The sequence below is a fragment of the Chenopodium album genome, chromosome 8 (genome assembly GCF_948465745.1).
Source record: "Chenopodium album chromosome 8, dcCheAlbu1.1, whole genome shotgun sequence".
In the NCBI taxonomy this organism is placed as follows: domain Eukaryota; kingdom Viridiplantae; phylum Streptophyta; class Magnoliopsida; order Caryophyllales; family Amaranthaceae; genus Chenopodium; species Chenopodium album.
In genome coordinates, this window is record NC_137841.1 from 46,127,864 (window position 1) to 46,138,210 (window position 10,347).

At 39.7% G+C, this 10,347-nt stretch overlaps 1 non-coding gene across 1 annotated transcript; it reads right to left on the reverse strand.

Annotated features, from left to right (window-relative positions):
* Nucleotides 1-9,989: 9,989 nt before the first annotated feature.
* Nucleotides 9,990-10,095, reverse strand: LOC145557109 (small nucleolar RNA R71). The gene has a single exon (XR_014092182.1). It is a non-coding gene; the product is annotated as a small nucleolar RNA R71 (small nucleolar RNA).
* Nucleotides 10,096-10,347: the final 252 nt, after the last annotated feature.

Sequence of the window (10,347 nt, forward strand, 5' to 3'; positions counted from 1 at the left end):
TGGTGTTATAGAATGTCTATACGAACATCAATAGGAGTAACTCCATACTCCTTAGTTTTCGGAATGGACGCAGTTCAAATATTCCAACTGGAATACCATCCCTACGCATCGTACTTGAAAGTAAGCTACCGGAGGCTGAATGGGTAAGAGCGAGGTATGAAGAGCTTTTATTCCTCGATGAACGACGATTAAGAGCTTTGCATCATGTACAAGTCTACCAAAGGCGCATTGTGCGTCATTTCAATATAAGGGTCAAATCCAGAAATATAAAAGAAGGTGATTTTGTACTAAAGGAGGTTAGGGGTCCACCAACCGATCCAAGAGGGAAATTCAAACCTCATTGGATAGGTCCCTACCGCGTAATTGAAATCCTATCAGGAGGAGCCGTCAGATTAATGGATATTGGAGGAGACGAAATTCGCCAATTAATAAACATTGATCGACATAAGAAATATTACATATGAAATCCGGATAAACTTGTTCACTCATACAATCAATTTTAATTAGCATTCAATTGAAAGATTCAAAGTGTTATGCATTTTACCGAATTACACGGTAAAATACATAACACTTGGGGGGGGGGGGGTAATTTAGAAATAATAAACCGTTCTAAGTGTTCAAATTTTTTCGAACATCATGAAAAAATCTTCACACTTGGGGAGCCGGGGGGGGGGGAGGGGGGTAATAATACAAAAAAAATTTTAGAAAAAATTTCGAGACATTCGTAGCACATGTGTCGCGCGCAACTGGAAGAGTTGCGCGCGGTTGTCATGCGCAAAAGATTTCGTTGCGCGTGACAGGCTTGCGCAACTATAGATTGTAAACTAAATAAAAAACATAGTAGTGATTACACTTTATTCGAAATAAATAAACTAATGATAAAATTGTGTAACACTCTAAGGTTTTACTATGTCCTCAATTGTCACAGATGATGGAGGAGTAGTTTCAATCACAGTATTTTTGGAAACCTTGGAGCTTTCCCCTACACTCTTCTTCTTCACCCAAACATTGTTTTTCAATTTAGGGATTGGGGCCTTTGCAACCTGTTTTCCTTTCCCTTTGACTATTGGAGGTTTCTTGCGAGTATTTGGTGAAGGTTCTTTGATTTTCACACCTTGTTGCGCGTGTTTGGAGAGAGATTTCCTTTTTGTTTCCTTTGAACGAGCCTTAGGGGATGAGAAGTATAATTTTCTTCTCACTCCTTTGTTTAGGCCACTTGGAGGAGTAGTAGTGGTTGAGTGCATCAAAGGCTTAGGTGGATTACGAGCGGTGGCGGCTTGAAGTTGAGATCAAGCCTTATTTAATTTGCCCTTATCCGCCACATTCATCCAAGCTTTATAAAATGAAGATAATGTAATACTCGCGGTAGGATTTTGTATTACCCACCTAGGAAGACTTTACCAATATTCCATCCAACGAGGAATTCTTTCAGGTTTAAAGATCACATCTTTAGGGGCATCACAATCTTGCGGAGGAATAAATTGTCTCATTACCCTATAAGGAAAAATATAAGTAGTACTAGATAGGCCTAAAAGCCTAATGTAAGGGCAATTGAGACTATTCCCAATTATAATATTTATGTTCCACCAAGGAATCACAAAACGTATGTTAGGAACCCCATGACAGAAAAACGACGTCCATTCCTGTTCATTCTTACGCTTATAAAGGATTCAACGTCTAGGGAATGTCCGTACTCCATTAGCCTCAAGGTTTTGTGGCTGATAAACAATTCGCAAGCACTCCATGAGCCAAATATGAAAAAAAGAGAAGAAAAAAAAAATCAATTTGCGATTTTTTTACACAAGCAGGTGGCGCACAACCAAACCAGTTCCGCGAGCCTTCCGCGCGCAGCGAATAAGATTGTGCTGGTCATGCCAGCGTAACTTTGTAACTTGCATTAATAAACGACGAAAAAAAACGTACGTGTAATAGGAGTGGACGTCCCGTGAAACCGTTTTCGTTAGGGTCTCCTCTAAGGCGATTCAAACATAGAACGGTTTTCGCCAAAACCAAAGGAGCGGGTGAATGACATCCCTCTATTTGCTCTACTATGGACACCATGGAATAATCTCCGTATTCTTTGCCTGTCCTAAGTAAACAATTAACAACAAGACAATAACTTAAAGCACGAATTTTAAAGCGTTGTTTAGTCATGTTGTCACGAGGGATGACAAAATGTTCAATAAATTTAATCAAGTTCACGCCTTCTTCAGTTCCAATGTTGGTCATATCATTCTTGGACAAGCCAAAAAATCTTTGGAATATAGGTTTGGGATCCGACAAGGTAGGCGAATAAGTCACAGGGAGAGTATTTGTTGGGAAACCTAGCAAGACCTCAAACTTACCGGGAACGGGGACAATTTCGTCCCCTTTAAACAAGAAAAGATGGTGATTAGAGTCCCAATGGTTGACTGCGGCATGAAGAAAATCAAAGTTAACCACTAGTTGCATATAATTCAATAGAGGGTCTAGGTGGTAAATTTTGAAAGCTAGTTTGTCCTCGGTTGAAAGGGAAGTGACCCATTGCTTCAAACGTTGTTCAAAAGTTTTCACCATTGTTCAAAAAAAAGAGAGAGAATGAGAATTTAGAGAGATTAATTCTTTTTAGTTTCTTATATTACTAAGCGAATGAATGCGAGATGAACAAAAGCCTACACGAAACCACGTTTAAATAGATCTAAGAAGGGCAAATTTTTGGCAAATTCAGCTTAAAGGAAAGTTTACTAACAGGTGGCGCGCACAACTCATGAGTTGGCGCGCGACATCCGCGCACAACTAATTCACATGCGCGCGACAGCCGCGCACAACTCACGTAGTTATGTGTGTCTCCCCTGACGCGGCATGTGAGTTAGGTTTATTTTCGTATTTTGGCTCATATAATGACGGAATCTTCACAAAATCTTAAGATGAATCATACGCTTGCCTTCTAGCACTTTGTGTCCCTTTTTTTGCCTACTTTCTTATTTTCTTTTTATTTTCTTATTTTCTTTTTTATATTTTCTTTTTATCTTCTTTTATTTTCCTACTTTTCTTATTTTCTTTTTATTTTCTTTTTTTATTATTTTTCCTACTTCCTTATTTTCTTTTTATTATTTTCTTATTTTTTTTCTTTCTTGTTTTCTTTTCGCCTTCTTTTTTTTCGAGTTTTGGTTATTTTTTTGAGGGGGGTAAGTCGGGAACCCTTTCCCCCCCTCAAAAATTTTTCTCCCTCGAAAATTTTTTGATAATAAAAATAATAATAATGTACACATGGAAACAAAAAAAATATAATAATAATGACAAATATACAAATGTGTCATGTGTACAAAAAATGCAAAAAAAAAATATATATATATATACATCGGTTCCCTAAAAAATAATAATATGTGTACAAGAGGAATTAGGGTGCTCGGCGACTACTAGACGGTGGCTGCACATCCTGCAAAATCCAAAACGAAGATTAATACATGAAATGTAATAACTTCGTTGAAAAGAAAAAAATAAAACTTACCGCGTGATCATCCGATGATCACGGCATGATAAAGTCACGAGCGCTCTCCGTTAAGAAGCTCGGAAAGCACGTAAAGCCCTCACCATGCCATTCAGAGTTTCCCGCGGAACCTGCTCCAAAAATACAAGGACAGTTAGTAAACAAATGTATATAAAACAAAAAAATAAATAGAAATGTTTAAGTACATATACACAAAAGACATACCGATTCAACCGTCTCAGGTACAAACGGTATCCCCTCGTCATCCTCTGCTACTGAAAGGGTCTTACGAATTACCGATCCGACAGCATCGGTATACGTGATCTCCGCTGTAAGAGGCACCCAACCAGCTAGCTCAACCAGCTAAAATATATATGACAAAAAATAATAAAAGGGTTAAAGTTTCGAAAAATAAATAGAAATAAGGAAAAGAGAGAGTTAGAGTACTAACCGGAACAAAAGTCGGAAAAGGAGTCAGCCTGGATGCTATAAAAGCCGAATAAGAAGCCTCCGGCAGCACCAGCTGCTCCGCTGGATAACCAAGGATCGCCTGAGCTTGATACTCGGTAGAAAGCAAGTCCGGACGCAGCATCCGGACCGGGGGATCCGCAGGAACCAAAGGCTCCTCGGACGAAAGCTGCAAGAGAACACGCTCGCCTAAAAACGAAGCGTCTGTCCTCTAGAACACCGAGAGTCCTATATAGAGGGCCCGGAAACGGCAACGAATCATGCAAGACCGGATAGCCTGACGGACTCCAACGATAAAACTCCAAGGACGGAGATCAATCTATTAAACACAACCACATGAAAAATCGTCAGAAATTAAATAAAATCAAAGAATGCACATGTAGTTGGAATACTCACCGACGCACGAGTCGCCGAAAGGATCCTTTGGTGAAAGTCGCCGGCAGAAGTAGCTCGTCTCTTCTTAATCGCGACCAATCGATGGACGATAGGAAAACGATCAGCCCCTAGCACCCTGGGGGCTAAGAAAGGCAGGTACGAGTATCCCCAAGCCTGAAACCAAGAAAAAAGCAAAAGTAATAATAGAAAGAAAAAAGCAAAAGTAATAATAGAAAGAAGCTTAAAACGCATACCTTAAGGATACGACCATGCCACGTAAGCGAGATCCGAGGCACCTTAGTAGCTACCGCGGAATCCATCACCCGGGTCACCTTGCCCATGGCTGTAAGCATACGGGCATACGACACCTCCGCCCAACTCAGGTCACCTACTTGCCCTAAATCACTGAGGCAAATAAGTAACCCAATGGCGAAACGCTCTCCCCGATCACTCAAAATGGTGACGGAAAGAACGTGAGCAATGTATATCCGAGCCAGCTGCTCAGGTGTACACAGCCGATCAAGCTCGTCAGTCCATAACTCGTCGACAAGAACCGAGTACGGACAAGATTGCGCGTACACGTGAAGGGCCGACGCAAGACGATCCCCCACAAGGTTGCGCAGTCTCTTGTCTGACCCCTTAACGAACTCTATAACTACAAGCTCGCCTCTGAAAGGAAAACCCGTAATCATAGAGAACTCGAAAAGGGTAACCGCCATCTTTCCCCATGGAAAGTGAAAAGTGTTGGTGGAATCCCGCCAAAACTCCAGCAATCCATGGAGGAAAGCTGACAATGCAGGCTGAATCAATAAATCCTGAAGAGCCGCAAGCTGGGAGTCAATCCCAGAAAGTGCAACAATATCCTTTGCCACCTCGGGCAAACTCTCAAAACGGGCTCACAGGTCACCAGAGTTGTATAAACGCATGCTAGGCTCGCTTTAAATAAAAGAATAGAAATAACAAAAGGTTATTGTTTAAAAAGGAGGAGAAACAAAAGAAATAAAGAAAGAAACAAAGGCGCGAAAAACTCACGATGCCGCGCCACCCTGTGATCGAAATGTGATGGTCTGGGTCCCAGTTGGGAGGAGCCTCCCAAACCACATCCTCCTGGCGACGTCGATCGGCCGTGACGCGTCGCTCTCAAACCTCCTCTCGAGGAAGGGTCACTTTCTTCCGAGAGCGAACCGCCTCGTCCGGACCACTGAGAATCTCCTCAGCATCGACAAATGGAGGCAAGTCCATGCTATGTTGGATAAAGTTTCTTTAATTAGTTTACTTTATTTCCTAAACTAAACTAATATATGTATTCTGGACCCATTTCAGCAGCATAACGACTGCCGATAGGGTAAAACACGGAAATCGAATGCCACTCAGTAAATGGGGGCTTCTAACACCCACAAAAGCCATCATATACCTATTTCAACTTAGTATTCAAGGGATTTTATTCCAAAATCTCAAATAACCAACTACTTTTAGACGAATAACAGTAATATAAACACAATTATCGTCTACCAAACAATTTTGAAGTTCGAATATGGAAAAAATAAGCTAAGAGTATGTTTCGCGCCATTTTTCAACAATTCAAAATTCAAAAAAATGAATAATGAAAGTAATATTAGTTCCATCACTATAATATACTCCATAATCAACAATTATAACCAAAATGAGCAAGAAAAAGCAATAAAATCAAGCAAAATTCGAAAAAAAAGAAAGAACGAACTTGAACAAAGAAATGCTCATACAAGGTTCAATACTTAACCATTTTTCATGAAATTTGTTGCAAAACACTCCTTAAACATATCATGACAACATAGAAAAAATAATTTCAAGAATAATGGACTGAATAAAAAACCCCCAAATTCGAAATTTTGGGTTTAACGATTCAAAAATCGTTCGAATTCAGCGGAAAAAGAACAAATTCTAGCAAAAAACTTACATTGGATTACGGAAAATATGAATTAAGGAAAAAATTTGCTTCCTTTAGCTTTGAAAATCGCGAAAAACCAAGCTTCCTAGAGAGAGAAAGGGTTGAAAATGGCGAAGGAAGGAGAAAGAAAGAGTGAAGTGAAAAATTGCGTTTGCGCTGACATACCAGCGCTACTCAAGAAGATGCGCGCGCCTAGCCAGCGCGACCCTCTGAGTTGCGCACGGATACTGGTCACTAAAAGACCGGGATTTTGATTTTGATCCGTTTGTTAAAAACAGTTTTTGCTCGTTATTAGACGTAATGGCGCACAAATTATCAAAATCTTTTTAAATTGCTTTGCATATTGTAGTTTGTTTTCTTCTTTGTTAGTTTTTTTGCATCATTCTTGCATGCACACCGTGCTTTGTGCCTTCCCAAGCATACGTTTTGAACGTTTTTCGTAAGAGTGCCTTAAGATGTTCCTTGGTGGTGCTTTACGTAAAAGCACCCATAGACAGGTTTGTCATTTTATTGTACTAACGTTACAAATGTCTGGCTTTTCTTCTTTTTTCACGTCCGAAGCAAAAAGGAAGGCGCTTTCATGCAGCGTAACAATGCAAATGGCGTATCGTACTGCGCAAAATTCTACGACGTAGGTGTTGCGTAAAATTTCACTTCAGCCCAAGCTTTGCGAGATCTACCTCTCGGGACTAAAAGGTATAGAATTACTATAGGAGTTAGCTCACGAGTTGACAGGCGCGCCTGTAGACACCCATTTCTGTCTCCTCAAAACCAAATCCAGTGATGAGTACCTTTCACGTCGAATCATAATCGAATGAAGTGAAAGTGTGGAAATTCTAGTGTTACGCTTAGTTTTTTTTATTCTCTTTCTCTCTGTTTTTGAAAACCTATTTTAAGAAAACATCAAATCCAGTTTGTTTTGGTCCATAGAAAGGATCCAATAATGGTGTAGTTGGGTCTGGTTCGAAAAGAGCTTTCCGAGGATATATTATAAGCCCAATTTCGATGAATAATGAGGACGTTATGGCCAAATTATTGAACTGGGCCCGGTTTGATATTTATATGTTGCTCAATGATCTAGAATAGGACCTAATATTAATTTATCATTCCTAATGCAATTATAATTGATTATAGTCTTCTAGATTCTTATAGAAGGTTATTTTCATTCCTAATTCAATTAGCATTGATAAATTGACTTTAGTTGACTTTTTAGAGTTTTAATCAGAATAAACGAAGTGTTTTTAAGGAAAATACGATTTTTCCCTCTTATACGGCTAAATTTAATCAAATTAAGAAAACGCGTGGAAATCTATTTCCAGCGTCTGACGTCATGATCAGTGCCTGACGCTAGACCTGGCGTCTGGCGCTACAGTCCAACGTTTGGCGCCACGCGAGTGTTTGACGCTGCGATCGTGTTTTATTCTTTTCGATACTCTGATTCATTTTTTATCATATCTGATGAGTGTCATTGATGGCACTCATAGAGTAGTCTTTTAGGATGATTTCATCCCTTTTTCATGCTTTCTTCTCTTAATTTGGGTTCTTTTCCCTTTAGTTCCTCTTTTTCCTTCTTTCTTTGTGTTTTTCGTGTTTTCTTCATGTTTTCCTTTTATTAAGATTTTTTCCCCTTTTATTTATTTCCTTTGTTTGCTTTTATAGGTACCTAGGAGTTGTCTTTGCAAAGGGATCAAGATGATCTATATTGACTGATCAAGGAGGAAGCAATCTGCTCAAAGAAGGCTTGGAGAGGCCTTAGAGATGGCGTCAGCTTTTGCCAGGTTGCCGCGGGCGCGGGTCCTAGAGGTCGTGGGCGCGGGTTGTGTTGCACCAAATTAGAAAAATCGACCAGGAACTCACCGCGGTCTGGCCGCGGGCTCCCCGCGGGCGCGGATAGACTAGAGAGAGCGCTCCACTCCAGATTATAGAGTACGCATGCCTCTGATTACTCTTTGGGAGCAAAAGGGGATTTTCCGCGCCCTTGCCGTGGGCGCGGTGACTTTTTCCGCGGGCGCGGGTGTTGTCTTGACAACCCGCAGAGTTTGTTATGGGTTCCGTACCCATTTCCCCGTGGGCGCGGGATTTCATAAAGAGGGCGCGAGGAACCTGTTTTCCTTCTTTGGTTATAAATACACTTGTAATTCCTTTTTGAAAACTAACTTTTAGATAATTTTCATTAGCTTAGTTTTAGAGAGAGAAGTTAAAGAGAAGTTCTTGGATTTGGATTTTTATTTCAACATTGGTTCAATCAAGTTTGGATTTCTTCATCTTCAATCATTAATATTAGTGAGATCTCTTCTTTTAGTTAATCTCTTTTCTTGTTTGTGTTAGATTTATGTTTGATTGTTTGATTTCCTTGGATTTGAATTTCATATTGTAGTTGATATTGTTTTCTCTTGATTTTGATTTAGAATTATGATCAATGAAATTTCTAGTGATTTGTTCTTGAGTTACACCATGATTAGTGAGTAGATTATTTGCTACGGAGAAGGGGAAGCATGCTTGATTGATGATTTGTGATAGTTGATGATCATTGATTGATTAAATTGTTGCAATTAAATTGGTTAACATAGTTTTGCATGTGATTAATTAGATTAGAAGTGATCAACCTATAAGATTAATCTAGATTGCATAGAAATTCTTAATTACATGAACCATCAATTTGAGAATTGTTTTAATTGATTGAGTTTGATTGTGATTTTCCTTGATTAGCCATTCATAGTGACGCCTAGCTTGGCTTATAGGAGATATCTTTTAAATTCTTTTGATTGCTACTATTGTTTGTCCTTTGCAATGCTTGAATCAATTGAATGAACTATCAATTAGAATGATTATTGAACTTGCATGTGGAACCTATATCCCTAGTGTTTAGTTTCTTGAATTACTTTATCAATCTAGCTTTGTTACCATAGTACCAACCATTTTCTCACTACAAACTTCGAAGTAGCTTGACTTAGGCTATAGTTAATACCGACTCACTCCTTTGGGTTTGACCCTCGACTTGCCTTATACTCGTATTAGGTTGGTTTAGGATGTATAAATTGTATTTAATCTTGGGATAGACAATTGACGACACGTTTATTCCTCTAACAAAATGGCTCCGTTGCCGGGGAGTGATATTGGTGCTTTGCTTTAGCTGTTGATTCTACTTCACTTTAATTGAAAAATACAAAAATATTTTTTTTCTTTAGGCTACATTTGTAGCCGAGTTACTAATATTTTCATTGAGTTTTGCATGCATTGAGCTCGTGATCGATCCATTATGCCTTTTGACCCGGAAATCAAAAGGACACTAACAAGGAGAAGAATTGCTAGTCGATCCTTGGAGTTTAGTTCCTCAAGAGAAGAAGGATTTGAAGAAGAACTAGGCATGGGAGAACACCCGAGAGTTGCTTTGAGGAGATTGGGAATTCCCGGTGCGTACAAGTTTGAGAGTGGAATTGCTCCACCTACAACACCGGGGACTGATTTCGAAATTAGGCCGGCTATGATCGCCTTGATCGAGAGGAGACAATATAGTGGAGCTAAGAATAAGAGTCTGTTGAATCATCTTAAAGAGTTCGAAAAGTATTGCAATACTACCAAAGTAAACGGAGTTTCTCAAGAGTTCATTCTGCTAAAGTTGTTTCCCTTTTCTCTAATAGGCCGAGCCTTTAAGTGGTTGGAAAAGAAGGTAAAGCCAAACTCCCTAGGAACATGGGACGAAGTCACCAAGGAATTCTTGTCGATTTTACCCACAAAAGAAAACGGAGGAGGCTAGAGCTTTGATTCAAGGGTTCAAGCAAAGGCCTAATGAAAGCCTTTACGAAGCATGGGAGAGGTATAAAGAGTACCAAAGGGAGTGTCCCCACCACGGAATTCCAACCTATCAAGTCATTTAAATTTTCTACAGTGGCCTAAGTCCCCAAGGCAAATCATGCCTTGATGAGGGAGCCGGAGGTCCCATTATGAATAGGACAGAGGAAGAAGTGGTGGACATTATTGAGGATATGGTGAAGTACTGTATAGATTGGCAAGATGGTGAGAGGGATTCAACTAGCAAGAGTAGTTCTTCGGTGTACTCTATAGACCATCTAAATGCGATCAACAACCTATCCTCACAAATAATAAA